Below are 14996 nucleotides of genomic sequence, written 5' to 3'. Positions count from 1 at the left end.
TTTAACATTTTAGGGGGTAAAATAACCACTTAAATAATTCAGGGAGAAAAATGCTATAAGTATATAACTCAGGGGGAAAAAGTGTCATTTTTCCTATATTAAATATAATATATTTAATATAATATATATTAAATATAATATAATATATTTATAAGATATATTAAATATAATATATCTATATATTATATTTATATATATTGAGAAGAGAGAGAGGAATAGATAAGTAATTTGATTGATGATTATGAATAAACAAAAGCTACATATTTATAGTGAAAGAGAAAAGCAACAATGCTAAAGTTTAGGAAGTAATTAGAGGCCATGATTCCATGTACTCCATTTCCACGTAGTGCTATGCATGCATCCACGTTCACACACCTCTTATTTTTTAACAAATTAACTGGTAACTACTTGGTTTAATATTACTAATAATAATAATAATAATAATAATAATAATAATAATATTATTATTATTATTATTATTATAACATTGCCTCCTTTAAACCAAGTTGGATATATTGGTCATACCAATTTCGTTCTTCAATATGAGAAATGTCTCCGTCTTCAACGGCTTCGTAAAGATATCTGCAACTTGACATTCACTTGAACAATACTCAATGTTGATTTGCTTTTCAGCAACCAACTCTCTGATTTTGTGATACTTGATATCAATATGCTTGCTGCGACCATGAAAGATAGGATTCTTGGACAACGAAATTGCTGACTTGTTTTCACAAAAAATAGTTGTAGGTGCTTCCTGCTTGTGTTGTAGGAACTCCAAAATTCTCCTCAGCCAAACTGCTTGAGTAGCACAGTTTGCTGCTGCAATATATTCTGCTTCTGTGGTTGAAAGTGCTACAATCTGCTGCTTCTTTTAAGACCAAGAAAATATGGCTGAACCAAGATAGAAGGCATATCCTAATGTGCTTTTTCTGGTCTCAACATCTCCAGCCCAATCACTGTCTGTATACCCAACAAGCTTCACAACTTCATTTGTAGAGTAAAAAATTTCATCATTACTCGTACCTTTGACATATCTCAGAATTCGCTTTGCTGCATGCAGCCCAATGTGATTCTTTTGGTTCCTCCATGAATCTGCTAAGTATTCCAACTCCAAAAGAAATATCTGGCCTTGTTGCCACCAGATACCTCAAACTCCCAATTAAGCTTTTATAAGTTGTAACATTCACATTCTTATCACACTCATCTTTGGACACCTTTAACTTTTCAGCTAACGGCGTTGAAACTGGTTTGGAGTTTTCCATTTTGAACTTTTTCAAAATATCAGCAGCATACTTCTTTTGTGAAATAAAGATTCCACAATCCATCTGAACAATCTCAAGGCCAAGAAAGTAAGACAAAAGGCTCATATCGTTCATTTCAAACCTCTTAATGAGTGCCTCCCTGAATTCTGAGATTAGCTTCAAGTTATTTCCAGTAAAAACCATATCATCAATGTAACACCCCCAAACACGACCTATATAAAAAGGCCTTAACACCTGCAGATTACACAACAAAAACTAGCACAGCGGAAGATAAAACGAAAACTGGATAAAAAGGAATCCAAACGGGGTGTTATGCCACGTTTACCACCACGGCAAACGCTACGGCGAACAATCTGCAAAGTGTATACATCTATCCCAAAAACATCAGTCTACAACTACAACGGCACACAGGCCACGAAACAAAGGTAAAGATACTAGACTACCGGCCACTAAACATCGCGCTCGTCTAGACATCACCTGAAAGACACAAAGATAAACATTGGGACGACGCCCGGTCAGCGATAATGCTGGTAACCCACCAATACCTGTTAAGTATCATACATAGGTAGGGTATATATATATATACAAAAATCATTTCGAAACGGAATACATATATATATGTGTGTAAAATCGAGAGTAAACACCAACTCAAGACTCAACACTCATCAACAAACACCACGGGAACACATCCCAAGACCACAACGGATAACAACATCACAAGGATAAAGACACGACAAACGGCAACACATGCCTTTGTGACTACACACGTCACAAGAGAGAACACAAACCACGGCTACACAAGCCCTCGTGACATCACCCGCCACGAGTTGATATGCCTTCCTTATGCCCTGTTCCAACCTTATGGCTACCCCCAACCTTATATCTAGTTCCAACCTTTACCTCCAGGACCCCTGTACATACAGTCCAACCTTAATCCCCCAGGAATCGTCATTCCCCCTCCAACAATCCCTCCAACAAAGCCACCGATTTTATAGTACACGAGGTACCGTACACGCACATGGCAACACATGTCCGGATAACACATGTTATCCCCCAAATACGTGAACCTTACATAAAGGCCACAGCTCCATAATCACGCCACGGCCACCACGAGGACCGCTGCAATACCTTGGTGACTAGTGTCCCATACCACTAATCGTGCAATCCAGGTAAAGCCACACACGCACCACAACTCAACAAGAGTCAAACAACGGATCACAACGAAGGTATGAAACATACTCAATCAAGGAATGGGTCACAGCCCAACAACAACAACGATGAATAACACAAGTTATCATCAACCAAACGGAAGGTACAAACCACACACACGCTAGCATTTAGACAACAAACTAGCATGCCCATCAACGGGGAAACTCAAGATAGTTCCGAAGAACACACAAGACACCTCTCGGTCCAACGAAACACAATGTTGAACACTTAGCACAATTCAAAACACCAAAGTCCTACATGGATACCTACCATATAGTTCTAGACATACGAAACATCAAGAAGACACTCAAATAGTTCCACAAAAGAACATCGGGAAGTCAAAAGACCAAATGCCGAGTCAAACGAATCACGGGGAACAAAACACCTCACATCACCACCTGTGTACCCGCGGGTGGACCCACGGGTAGTGCCCCACCCGTGGTCCCGCCCACGGGAACACCTTCCCACAAGGCCATGTACCCGCGGGTAGGCCGGCAGGTGGTGCCCCGCCCGCCGTTCCGATCGCGTGTACACACTTGGACCACAACAAATCCCTTCGGGGATTTTCTTCTCCAAACACAAATTCAAGTCCAAAACATGCCAAATCTCACCCAATACAATAAAATGACTTGAATCATGGAAAATGCCAAAGCAATGGCACACAAGAACCCTAAACACAAGCTTTAGATATGCATTTTCACAAGACAAATGCATAAACACTCACATTTCATAGCAAAACACAAGGAGAATCCAGAAATCACATATAGGTAAGCAAAATAGGTTTTAGTAGAGCATGGGTTACCTCTTGTAGCCAAAAGACTTCACTTTACACCTCAACAAGCTGCTTACAAGGCTTACTTTCCAAACCCACTTCAAGATCAAACCAAAAGATCATAAAGATCCTACTTTTAAGAAAAAGACATCTAAGATGGAACCAAAAACACAAGATAGACTTAGATCTTACCCTCCTAGATGCCCAAATATGTGAAAGGTTGAATCTTGGAAGCAAAACTTGGAATCTTGATAAGGGTCTCAACTTGGCTTGGAGAATAAGCTACACTTCTTTTCTAGAGAGAAGGTAGAGCTAATTTCTAGGAATTGTAAGGAATGAAATGAAGAAGTCTTCTAGGTTAGGTTACAATAATAACTCTTTGTGAAAAGTCAAGAATACCCTTACTAACCTTTAGAAAGTGTAAGTGATAGGAATATTTTTGTAAGTTTTGATGAGCCAAATGTATCTTTAGATCCCCTTAGTTTTTAAGTCTTTAGTACAAGCATAAAAAATCAGAATATTGAAATCAGAAGGAATCTACCATAGGAAGAACAAAATTAATTTGAGAAATTAATTTTGGTCTTACGAGTATTCATCCGTGAAAGAAGCATAAAGCAATGGCGTTGCAAGGAATGATCGGATGAGCCTAATGGTGAAATGGTAGAGGTCTTTACTCTAAACGATCACACCCGAGATCAATTCCCCCTAAGGACCTATGTTTTTTATAAGGCAGATTTTGAAGGAGCTCGATGTGTCTAAAAGAGCACAATGTGTCCGAAGGAGCACAATGTGACCAAATCTGAAAGGAGCACAATGTGACCAAATCTGAAAGGAGCACAATGCCACCTAAGAAGCACAATGTTGTCTAAGAAGCACAATGCTGTCAGTAGAGCACAATGTTGTCTAAGAAGCACAATGCTATCAGAAGAGCACAATGCTACCTAAGAAGCACAATGTTGTCTAAGAAGCACAATGTTGTCAGAAGAGCACAATGTATCGAAAGAAGCACAATGTTCAAAGTCAAGGAGCACGATGTTCAAGTCAAAGGAGCACAATGTGGCAAAAGAGCAAGATGATCAGAAATTGGATAAATTCGAAGGAATTTACTCCAAGTCCACCCACATGCCACAAGACTCCAAAATTGCCTGAAAGACATTTGATCAGAACGGAAAAATATTTATGAAGGCATGAATATAAAAACTTATCCTAGAAATAAATTCTATCAGATGAATTTATTTCAAAGATTCGTTGGATATTCAAATTGACAATTAAAGTAATATTTTTAGAAACAACTAGAAAATCAAAGTTGTGCTAAAGAATTACTTTGTCAGGCAAGTTGACAAATCAAATCAAAATTGAAGATCTACTACTGTCAACAATATCAGGCTATGAAGATTCAAATTTCAAATATCAAATTATCCCACTCCAACGGATATATTTGATTGACTATAAAAAGCCATGAAGACTTGAAGACAAAGTGTGTGTGGAGCAGAGGTGAACGAGATAGAAGTGCAATACAAGTGCAAAATTCAAAAGTGCTAGTGCTCAAAATATTCTAAGAGACTTAGTCTGAATAGTCTCAAATCTAGTTGGAGAGAGAAATACAAATCCTTGTATTTGTAAATTGTAGAAAGAGTATAGCTGTGTGCAAAATACTCTAGTGAGTGTAGCTGTGTGCAAAACACTCGTAGTTGCTAAGTGTAGCTGTGTGCAAGACACTTAGTTGGCGTTGAGTATAGCTGTGTGCGAAATACTCGGGAGTTGAGTGTAGCTGTGTGCGAAACACTCAGAGTTGGGTGTAGCTGTGTGCAAGACATCTGGAGGAAGTGCCTGTGTAGCACTTGTTCACTATTGTAACTGTGTGTGGAAAATAGTGAATTTCTCCTAGACGTGAAAGGAGAAAAGTGGACTAGGAAGATTACGCCACTTCCGAACCACTATAAATTGCCTCTCTCATTTACATACCGCACTTACATTATTTGCTATATCTATCTATCTCATCCGACTAACCCGTTTACTATTCACAGTTAATCTTAATCATCCGGGTTTAGTGTGTTCTCACGTATGCATGTGACTCAAACTTCTCGAGCTTAAATACTAATTTATTCTAAGCAAGTTTGACGTGCTGCATGTAACATTCGTCACACGGACGACGTGACACGATATTTATTTACAATCTTGAATATTGTTATTATATATTGAGTGCACCATCTCCTTTATATATTCAAGATATCTCTGTCACTTTACATATCATTTGTACCTATCTTACTCATACTTCACACTTAATTTACTAGTTGGGCATAACTATTTACTATTATTCCGCTGTGCAGTACAAACTTGCTCTATTTACTTGTTACTTAGAGTTGAAGTTACCGAAGAGTTATTTAATTTGAAAAAGCTTGAAAGTCTATTCACCCCCCCCCCCTCTAGACTTTCACCACCCTATCGGGACCAACAATTGGTATCAGAGCGGTTGTCTATTTGAGTCAATTTTGACTGCTAGACAGATCTCGGAAAATCAAGATGATGAAAAGAGATAATGCTCTTGCCCAAAATTTATTATTTTCCTTAGAAAAATTTGACGATTGGAAAATTCGCATGTAGGTACATTTATCCGCATTACACGATGAAATGTGGGAAATAGTTACAAGTGGTCCTATTGAGATTTTACAAGTCAACACTTCATCCGTACAAACAAGTGACACTCCACAGTACATTCCAAAACCAAAAGTGGAATGGTCTCGTGAAGATAGAACAAGAAATAACTTGGACAATATTGCCAAGGATATTTTGTTTAAATCTATCGATGACACGATATTTTCAAAAGTTCGAAAGTGTCAATCCGCGAAGGAAGTATGTGAAACGCTCATTCAAATTGGTGAAGGAGACGAACAAGAAAAGGATAATAAACTCACTATAGCATTAAAGAAATTCGAGGATTTCAAAATGCTAACCGGCGAGAATATTACCGACATGGAAACAAGATTTGCCAAAATCTTAGGAGAGATTAATGATCTTGGTAAAGATATTAATCAAAAAGAAATCTCACTCAAAATTCTACGTGGTCTACCATCTACATGGGACATGAAGGTCACAGCCATGAGAGATCATAGGGATCTAAAAACCCTATCAACCGATAAGCTCTTTATTGATCTAAAAGCTTATGAATTTGAGATGAAATCAAGATTAGAGGAAGATCATGAAGAAAAGAACAACGCGCTTATAGCCGAGCAACCATCAACCTCAAGGTCAGTACAAAATGTTGAATTATTGCCTAATGATCAATTTTCTCTCTTTGTCAAGAAATTCAGGAAATTCATGAAGAGAAGCAACTACAAGAAAAATCCACAAGGGAAATCATGGAATACAACGAAGAATTCGAAGAAAGAAATTATTGAGGAAGATTCAAATTTGTGTTACAACTGTAGAAAACCGGGACACTTTGCAGCAAGTTGTCCATATCCCAAGGTGAGTAAAAGTCAGTACACAAATGTTACTAACCCTCAACAGGAAGAATTCAAGCCCAAAGATAAAAGATTAAAAGAAAGAAGAAAAGCACTCATCAGTGACCCACTTGAAATAAGTGAGTCAGAAGAATCTTCAAGTGATGAAAGTGACACCTCAAAGGATGACAATGCAATGTTTTGCATGACCATCTCCAACAACACACCACACGAGGACATGTGTCTTATGGCTAATGGACATGAAGAAAATGAGGTAACATCTAAATCTTATGACTCTGTTAATTCTTCATTTTCTAGAAAGTCCCTCTTTCACTTAATGGAAGAATGTCAAACCGTAATGGACACTCACTCTCAACTCAAAGAGCGCAATAATCATCTGATTCTTGAAAAAGATCAATTAAATGAAAAATTTCAAAATGCTCTACTTGAAGTGAAAGACTTGAAAGATAAAATTATTTGTCTTCAAGAAGAGTGTAAATCAAGGGAAGTGAGAGAACACAACCTCAGAGAGGTTATAGCAACATTTACGCATTCATCCAAAATAATGGACAAAATGGTAAATATGCAAAAACCCTCAAGTGATAAAACCGGACTTGGTTATGATCCATCATGTTCTCAAGCCTCCGAGAAATTGACCAATTCTACTACTACTTTAAGTAATAAAGTTCAAGTAGTAAAATTTGTAAAAGGTCAAGAAAGCACAGTGAGACAAGGAATTGGTTACCAAACTGATGTCAAAATTAACACTGTTGGACCAAAGCCTCAAAGAAACAATATTTCGTCCAAACAGTACACTAAAAGACAAAAGTTTGTTCCTAAATGGAAATATACCAATGAGTCTAGTGCACAAAGTCCTCATAGGAAAATGGGAAGAAATCCGAGGATTGGGGCAGGGAGATTCTATCCCTCTAAACAAGATTGGTTTGGAAATATTAAACCATGGACTAAGTCCAGATTTAATGCTTATCACAGGCCCAAACAATCTATATCCCACGTGCCAAGAAATCGAGTCAATTTTCAAAAACCGGCACAGAAAATGTTTTCAAAAATTAAATATGATTATAATGTGTTTAATGGTTACCAATCACCTAAACTTAGATCAGTGAGTACAAGGTGGATTTGGGTACCAAAAATGACTAACACCCAAGGACCCAAGTCAAGTTGGGTACCTAAAAATGTTTAATTCATTTGCAGGAAGTTTGGTACTTCGATAGTGGATGTTCTAGACACATGACTGGAAATAAATCAAGTCTTGTGAATCTTAAAAATATCGAAGGACCAAAAGTCGTATTCGGTGGAAATGAACGATACGGCATAACAAAAGAAATCGGTACAATATTTCGAAATGGTTTGAAAATCGAAGATGTATCCTTTGTTGAAGGTCTAAAATTCAACTTGTTAAGTACAAGTCAATTTTGTGACAAAGGATATCTAGTAGAGTTCTTCAAAGAGAAGTGCCAAGTGAAAAATAATTCCACAGGAGAAGTTGTTCTCGAAGGAATAAGAAAGAAAAATATGTACGTTGTGGATTGAAACACAACAAAAGAATCAGTGTGTCTACTAGCAAACAACTCACACGCAACAAGTTGGGAATGGCACAAGAAGTTGAATCATCTAAACTTCAAGACTATCAACAAGCTAGCAAGAAACAAATTAGTTGAAGGTCTACCCGACATTGTCTACAAGAAAGATCAAATATGTGATGCTTGCCAAAGAGGAAAGCAAGTCAAGTCATCTTTCAAATCCAAAGCTCAAGAATCTACAACAAGACCGCTAAGTCTACTACACATGGATCTATTTGGTCCAGTAGACCCAACAAGTCTAAGTGGTAAGAAATATACACTAGTTGTTGTTGATGACTTTTCCAGGTACACATGGACAATATTTCTCAAAAAGAAAAATGAAGTGGAGCAAAAGTTGCTAGAGCTACTGAAGCTACTACAAAATGAGAAAGACTTGAAAATTGCAAAAATCCGAACGGATCGTGGAACTGAGTTCGTGAATCAAGTGATTGAAGCCTACTGCAATTCCCAAGGAATTCTACATCAACTATCTGCCGCACGTACACCTCAACAAAACGGTGTAGCCGAAAGAAGAAATAGAACGCTAAAAGAAGCCGCACGAGTGATGATTACGTCAGCCGAGCTACCTAAAAGATATTGGGCTGAAGCAATCAACACCACTTGCTACACACAAAATCGGAGCTTGATACATAAATCTTACAATAAGACTCCGTACGAATTATGGAAAGGGAGAAAACCTAAACTCAACTATTTCCATACTTTTGGTATCAAATGTTTTATTCTTAATAATGGAAAAACATATCTAAAGACTTTTGATGAGCGTGCAGATGAAGGAATATTTTTGGGATATTCATCTACCAGTAAAGCATTCAGAGTATTGAACAAGAAATCAATGGTGGTAGAAGAATCAATTCATGTCACATTTGATGAAGCTCATATGAAGGAAACCCAAAGCAACAAAAATGATCAGGAGATTTGTCAAGTTGAAAAATCATTTAATGATGCTGACATATCTTTTAAAGATCAAATTGTACAGGGTATGGAGCAATTGGACATTGATTGCAATAGTGAAGGACACGTGGAAGCCAATGAATATGCACACGTGGAAAATCAAAACTCTCAAGTCAATATACAAATTGGAGATCAATCTGATGAGCAAAATGTGTCTACCTCCAATTTACCTACTGAACAGGGAAACGTGGAAAGCTCATACAATCTACAACCTGACTTGAGATGGCTCAAAAATCACCCTCCAGAGCTAGTGATTGGAGATCCACGAGAAGGAGTAAAAACAAGGTCCTCAAGTATAAATTCTTTATTCTCTTGTTTTCTTTCTCAGGTGGAGCCCACAAGCATTGAAGAAGCACTAAGTGATCTAGATTGGATCAATGCAATGCAAGAAGAGCTTGAACAGTTTAAGAGAAATGACGTATGGGAATTAGTTCCAAGACCTGAAAATTACAATGTAATTGGAACAAAATGGGTCTTTCGGAATAAAGCTAATGAGGATGGAATCGTCATTCGAAATAAAGCATGTTTAGTGGCAAAAGGATATTCACAAGAAGAAGGCATAGATTTCGATGAAACGTTTGCACCCGTTGCAAGACTAGAAGCCATCAGAATATTTCTAGCTTATGCCGCATACAAGAATTTCACTGTCTATCAAATGGACGTGAAAAGTGCATTTTTAAACGGATTACTTGAAGAGGAAGTCTACGTTGAGCAACCTCCCGGTTTCGAGGTAAAAGGTGATATTAATAAGGTCTACAGATTAAAGAAGGCGTTATATGGGTTAAAACAAGCACCGAGAGCTTGGTATGACACCCTATCAACGTTCCTAATTAACTGTGGTTTCACAAAAGGCCTTGTTGATAAAACCTTATTTAGAATTCAAGAAAATGATCACATTTTATTGGTACAAATTTATGTTGATGATATTATCTTTGGAAGTACTAATAAAATTCTTTGTGAGAAATTTTCTAAGCTCATGCAGAATAAGTTTGAGATGAGCATGATGGGAGAATTGAATTACTTTCTTAGACTACAAGTAAAGCAACTCAGCGAAGGAATATTCATCAATCAGGCCAAGTACACAAAAGATCTGATAAGGAAATTTGGTCAAGATGGAAAACCCTCAATCAAGATCCCGATGAGCACATCTTTACGATTAGATAAAGATGATGAAGGCAAGGATGTTGACGAAACAAAATATCAAGGAATGATTGGATCATTACTATACCTCACTGCAAGTCGACCAGATATATCTTACTCAGTGGGAGTATGTGCTAGGTTCCAGTCAAAGCCAAAAGAGAGTCATCTTCTGGCTACCAAGAAAATCATCCGATACTTAAAAGGAACAGTCAATGTGGGATTATGGTATCCCAAAGAAGGTAATTTTACACTAACTGGTTTCTCAGATGTAGATTTTGCAGGATGTAAAATCGATCGCAAAAGTACCTCAGGAACGTGCCAGTTCTTAGGGGGAAGGTTGGTTTCATGGTTCAGCAAAAAGCAAACCTCCATAGCTACAAGTACAGCCGAATCTGAATATATAGCTGCTGGAAGTTGTTGTGCGCAAATTCTTTGGATGAAACAACAGCTGAAAGATTATGGCGTGAATTGTGAAAATGTCAATATATTGTGTGACAATACAAGTGCTATTGCCATAACACATAATCCCGTGTTACATTCAAGAACAAAACACATTGATGTGAGACATCATTTTATCCGGGATCATGTTGAAAAGAAGGAATTATCAATCGAATATATCCCGACCGAGAATCAATTAGCTGATATTCTCACAAAGCCTCTGTGTGAATCAAGATTTTCGAAATTGAGACACGAAATGGGCATGATTGAATTGAGCTAAGTTTCTAAACTCTATTCTAATTATAAGCTCAATTTTTCATCTGATATTTCGACACTTTATCTGATTTAAATTTTCGTGCCTATGTGTCACACATGCAAAAAATGTCACATCTTTTTAAAGTCCACCTATATCTATTAAATGGTGTTAAAGCACATAGTGCTTATATATCTTTCTAACCGTATATCTATATACATATATACAAGTAGAAATCATTTAGATATGCCAAATCTTACCATTTAAGAGTGATAAGATGGTGTGATGATAGAATGTCTTAAATGAGAACACCTTTTTATGGTAGTTGTGCACAATAAATAGTCTAGAAAGAATAGATTTCTCTTTCTTCCATCTACATAAAAACGTGTAGATACATACATATTATTTTCGAACAGATTTAGTGCTCTTTGAATTTTATTTCAGGTAAAATCAGTCCGAGTATCTAAATTTTTGGCGCCACATCAGCAGACAAAATGGATGGAGAATATATAACCTAAACTAACTATCAGTTAAGTCAAAGGTTGGAAGCTATTGGAATTTCAAAAATACCCCTCACTTATTAAAAGTCAACATTTAATTGTGAGGATATTTGTGTAAAGACACCTCTTTTCTACCCAATCGGTTGGAGAAGCCACCATCACACTCAAATTTTCAAAAGCCTTTCATCTTCCATAGCCGAAATACAAACCTCTTCTTCCAAAAATTCTCAATCCCTCAAATCTCCTAAAAATATCAATCGCATTATGGCCACCATTGGAGATACAAGCTCACAACCGAATGAAGAACACACCACACAACTCAACCTTACAAAGCTAGCAGTGGGAATCAAGGCCGGAGGAAGTTTTGACCCTCAAGGATTCCTCAAAGAAGCCGAGAACTCTCATCTTGCACAAAGAATCATCAATGCACTTCAACAAAGCAATCTAATGAGGTTATGTTCTTACTCATATTCTGGATTTTATGATGAAGATGTAGCAGAGTTTTATATGAATGCCAAGGTTGTTGGATGGACCATTGAGTCCACCGTGAATGGAACTCTCATCACCATTGATGAACACGAGTTACACACAACCTTTGGACTGCCCATATCTAGTCCAGAACAACCACTGTTGGACTTAGATGTTCATTTATATGATCATACGGAAATTTGGACAGAAATTCGGAATGAGAATGCCTCTCTCGAACCAAATCTTTCCGGTCAAAAATCTGAGTTGAAGTTGGAGTATGAAATGCTTGTTAAAATTCTCTACAAATGTGTGTTGTGCAAATTAAATAGCATGGAAGATATTTCACCCGTAAGAATTGGTTATGTACATGCTATCATGAATGTTGTTAGGGGTGATTGGAGTAAGCTTGTCTTGAGCCGAATTGCACACTTTGTGAAAGGTGCAAAAATAAGGAATGTGAAGTTCAACCGTATATTAGGGTTCGGTTTGCTCATTGGTGAGATTATCAAAAAAACAGGGTTGACTATGAGGTCAAAGAAGCCTTTTGGGAGTAATAGAATCTTGTTTAAAGATCATGAAGTGATTAGTGATCTAAATTCCAAAAGAAAGAGGAAGCCGAGAGGTATCCCAGCTAGAAAAAGACCAGTTGCAGAAATTCTTGGTCTACCCTCTCAATCCCATGAAAACCCTACATCAAGCCAAAATCCAAACACAAGCCATAACCCTACCTCAAGCCTTAACCCTACCACAAGCCAAAATCCTATCACATGTCTTAACCCAAATACAAGGGATGTTGAAGAAAATGTCACGTATGGTGTACATTTGATGGATAGTGGCTTATATGATGTGAGTGTGTTAAATCTCACTGAAATAAGTCAAGACCAAAATGCCATGCAAGCTAGTCAACATACGGAGGAAATTCAATCTATTAATGCAGAAAGTGCACATGGTGACACTCACGTGCTACACACTCCGGAAAGGGAAGGAAATCTAGTGGAAAATCAAGCTCAATCTCACATGCTTGAAGCCAATTTTGCTCAAGAAGGAGCAAGGTGTTTTCCCTCATCCCGAGAAGAGCAAGAACTTGATGGCACACCTACAAATGAGAAATTAAAAAATCTGGAGAATGTTGTCTTAAGCCTTGTTGACCGAATGGAGAGCATGTTTCAAGGGATCTACACTCATGTGGATCAAGTTGTCAATATTCAAGGTGGAAAATTCGAAGCATCTTTTGATGAAAATCGGAGAAGTCAACAACATTTGATTGATACCCACCAAGCACTTGAAATACAAGTTGGAAGTTTGAATAACAATGTCAAAGGGCAACTCAATGAGTTCTATATCCAACTTTCCCAAATCCTCAAGAATTCTGGAAAGGTAAATGAAGCAATTGCCGTGAGCCAAAGCCAAGGTATTCTCAATGTTGTTCATCAACATGAAAAGCAGATTAGTGATGTCCACACGGATCTCATCTCAGTTAACACCAAAGTGGGCTGTCTTCGGGGTTCTTATGAGAATATTTCCGAATCCATTTCATCTCTTCGTGAATCGGTTCATACACTTCTTGATTACGCCAAAAAGGGGGAAGAGAGATTCAGTCATTTGGAGAGCATGATTGAGATGATGATGACTGCCATGGCTAGCAGAAATGTTGGCACAAGCAGTAGTAGAGGTGGAGGAGGCAGATCTGCTGGAAGAAATGCACCAAGAAGAGGAGGATTGGAGTATTGGTTCGGTGGTGGTGAAGCTGGCAGTCCAGGAGGATCAAGCAGTGCAAATACCACTAACCATTCTTTTCGTGATATTGTTTGTGTAGGAGGAAACATTGTGCAAATAAATTGGTACAACCGTGCAGCTCTTTATTTGGAATCCACACCGAGAGATGATAGAGTTGAAATGCCAAAGTTGGTGACTTTGAATGATCTACCAAAAGGAATGAAGAAAAGTGGTCCTAGTGATCAAAACATGTGGGTTTCAAGTGAAAATTTCAGAAGAATTCAAAGCTATGCTAGAGCCTTGATGATTATGGTTCTAAGGGACTACATCAAAGTCAATGATACCGAGCTACAAGATGGAAAAAGTCTAGAAGAGTGCATCATATGGTATGAGGAAGGCATCAAATTATCCCACTCCAACGGATATATTTGATTGACTATAAAAAGCCATGAAGACTTGAAGACAAAGTGTGTGTGGAGCAGAGGTGAACGAGATAGAAGTGCAATACAAGTGCAAAATTCAAAAGTGCTAGTGCTCAAAATATTCTAAGAGACTTAGTCTGAATAGTCTCAAATCTAGTTGGAGAGAGAAATACAAATCCTTGTATTTGTAAATTGTAGAAAGAGTATAGCTGTGTTCAAAATACTCTAGTGAGTGTAGCTGTGTGCAAAACACTCGTAGTTGCTAAGTGTAGCTGTGTGCAAGACACTTAGTTGGCGTTGAGTATAGCTGTGTGCGAAATACTCGGGAGTTGAGTGTAGCTGTGTGCGAAACACTCAGAGTTGGGTGTAGCTGTGTGCAAGACATCCGGAGGAAGTGCCTGTGTAGCACTTGTTCACTATTATAACTGTGTGTGGAAAATAGTGAATTTCTCCTAGACGTGAAAGGAGAAAAGTGTACTAGGAAGATTACGCCACTTCCGAACCACTATAAATTGCCTCTCTCATTTACATACCGCACTTACATTATTTGCTATATCTATCTATCTCATCCGACTAACCCGTTTACTATTCACAGTTAATCTTAATCATCCGGGTTTAGTGTGTTCTCACGTATGCATGTGACTCAAACTTCTCGAGCTTAAATACTAATTTATTCTAAGCAAGTTTGACGTGCTGCATGTAACATTCGTCGCACGGACGACGTGACACGATATTTATTTACAATCTTGAATATTGTTATTATATATTGAGTGCACCATCTCCTTTATATATTCAAGATATCTCTGTCACTTTACATA

The sequence above is a fragment of the Ipomoea nil genome, unplaced genomic scaffold, assembly GCF_001879475.1.
Source record: "Ipomoea nil cultivar Tokyo-kokei standard unplaced genomic scaffold, Asagao_1.1 scaffold0319, whole genome shotgun sequence".
Lineage (NCBI taxonomy): Eukaryota > Viridiplantae > Streptophyta > Magnoliopsida > Solanales > Convolvulaceae > Ipomoea > Ipomoea nil.
The sequence above is the reverse complement of the archived record's forward strand: the minus strand, read 5'-3'. Positions refer to the sequence as shown.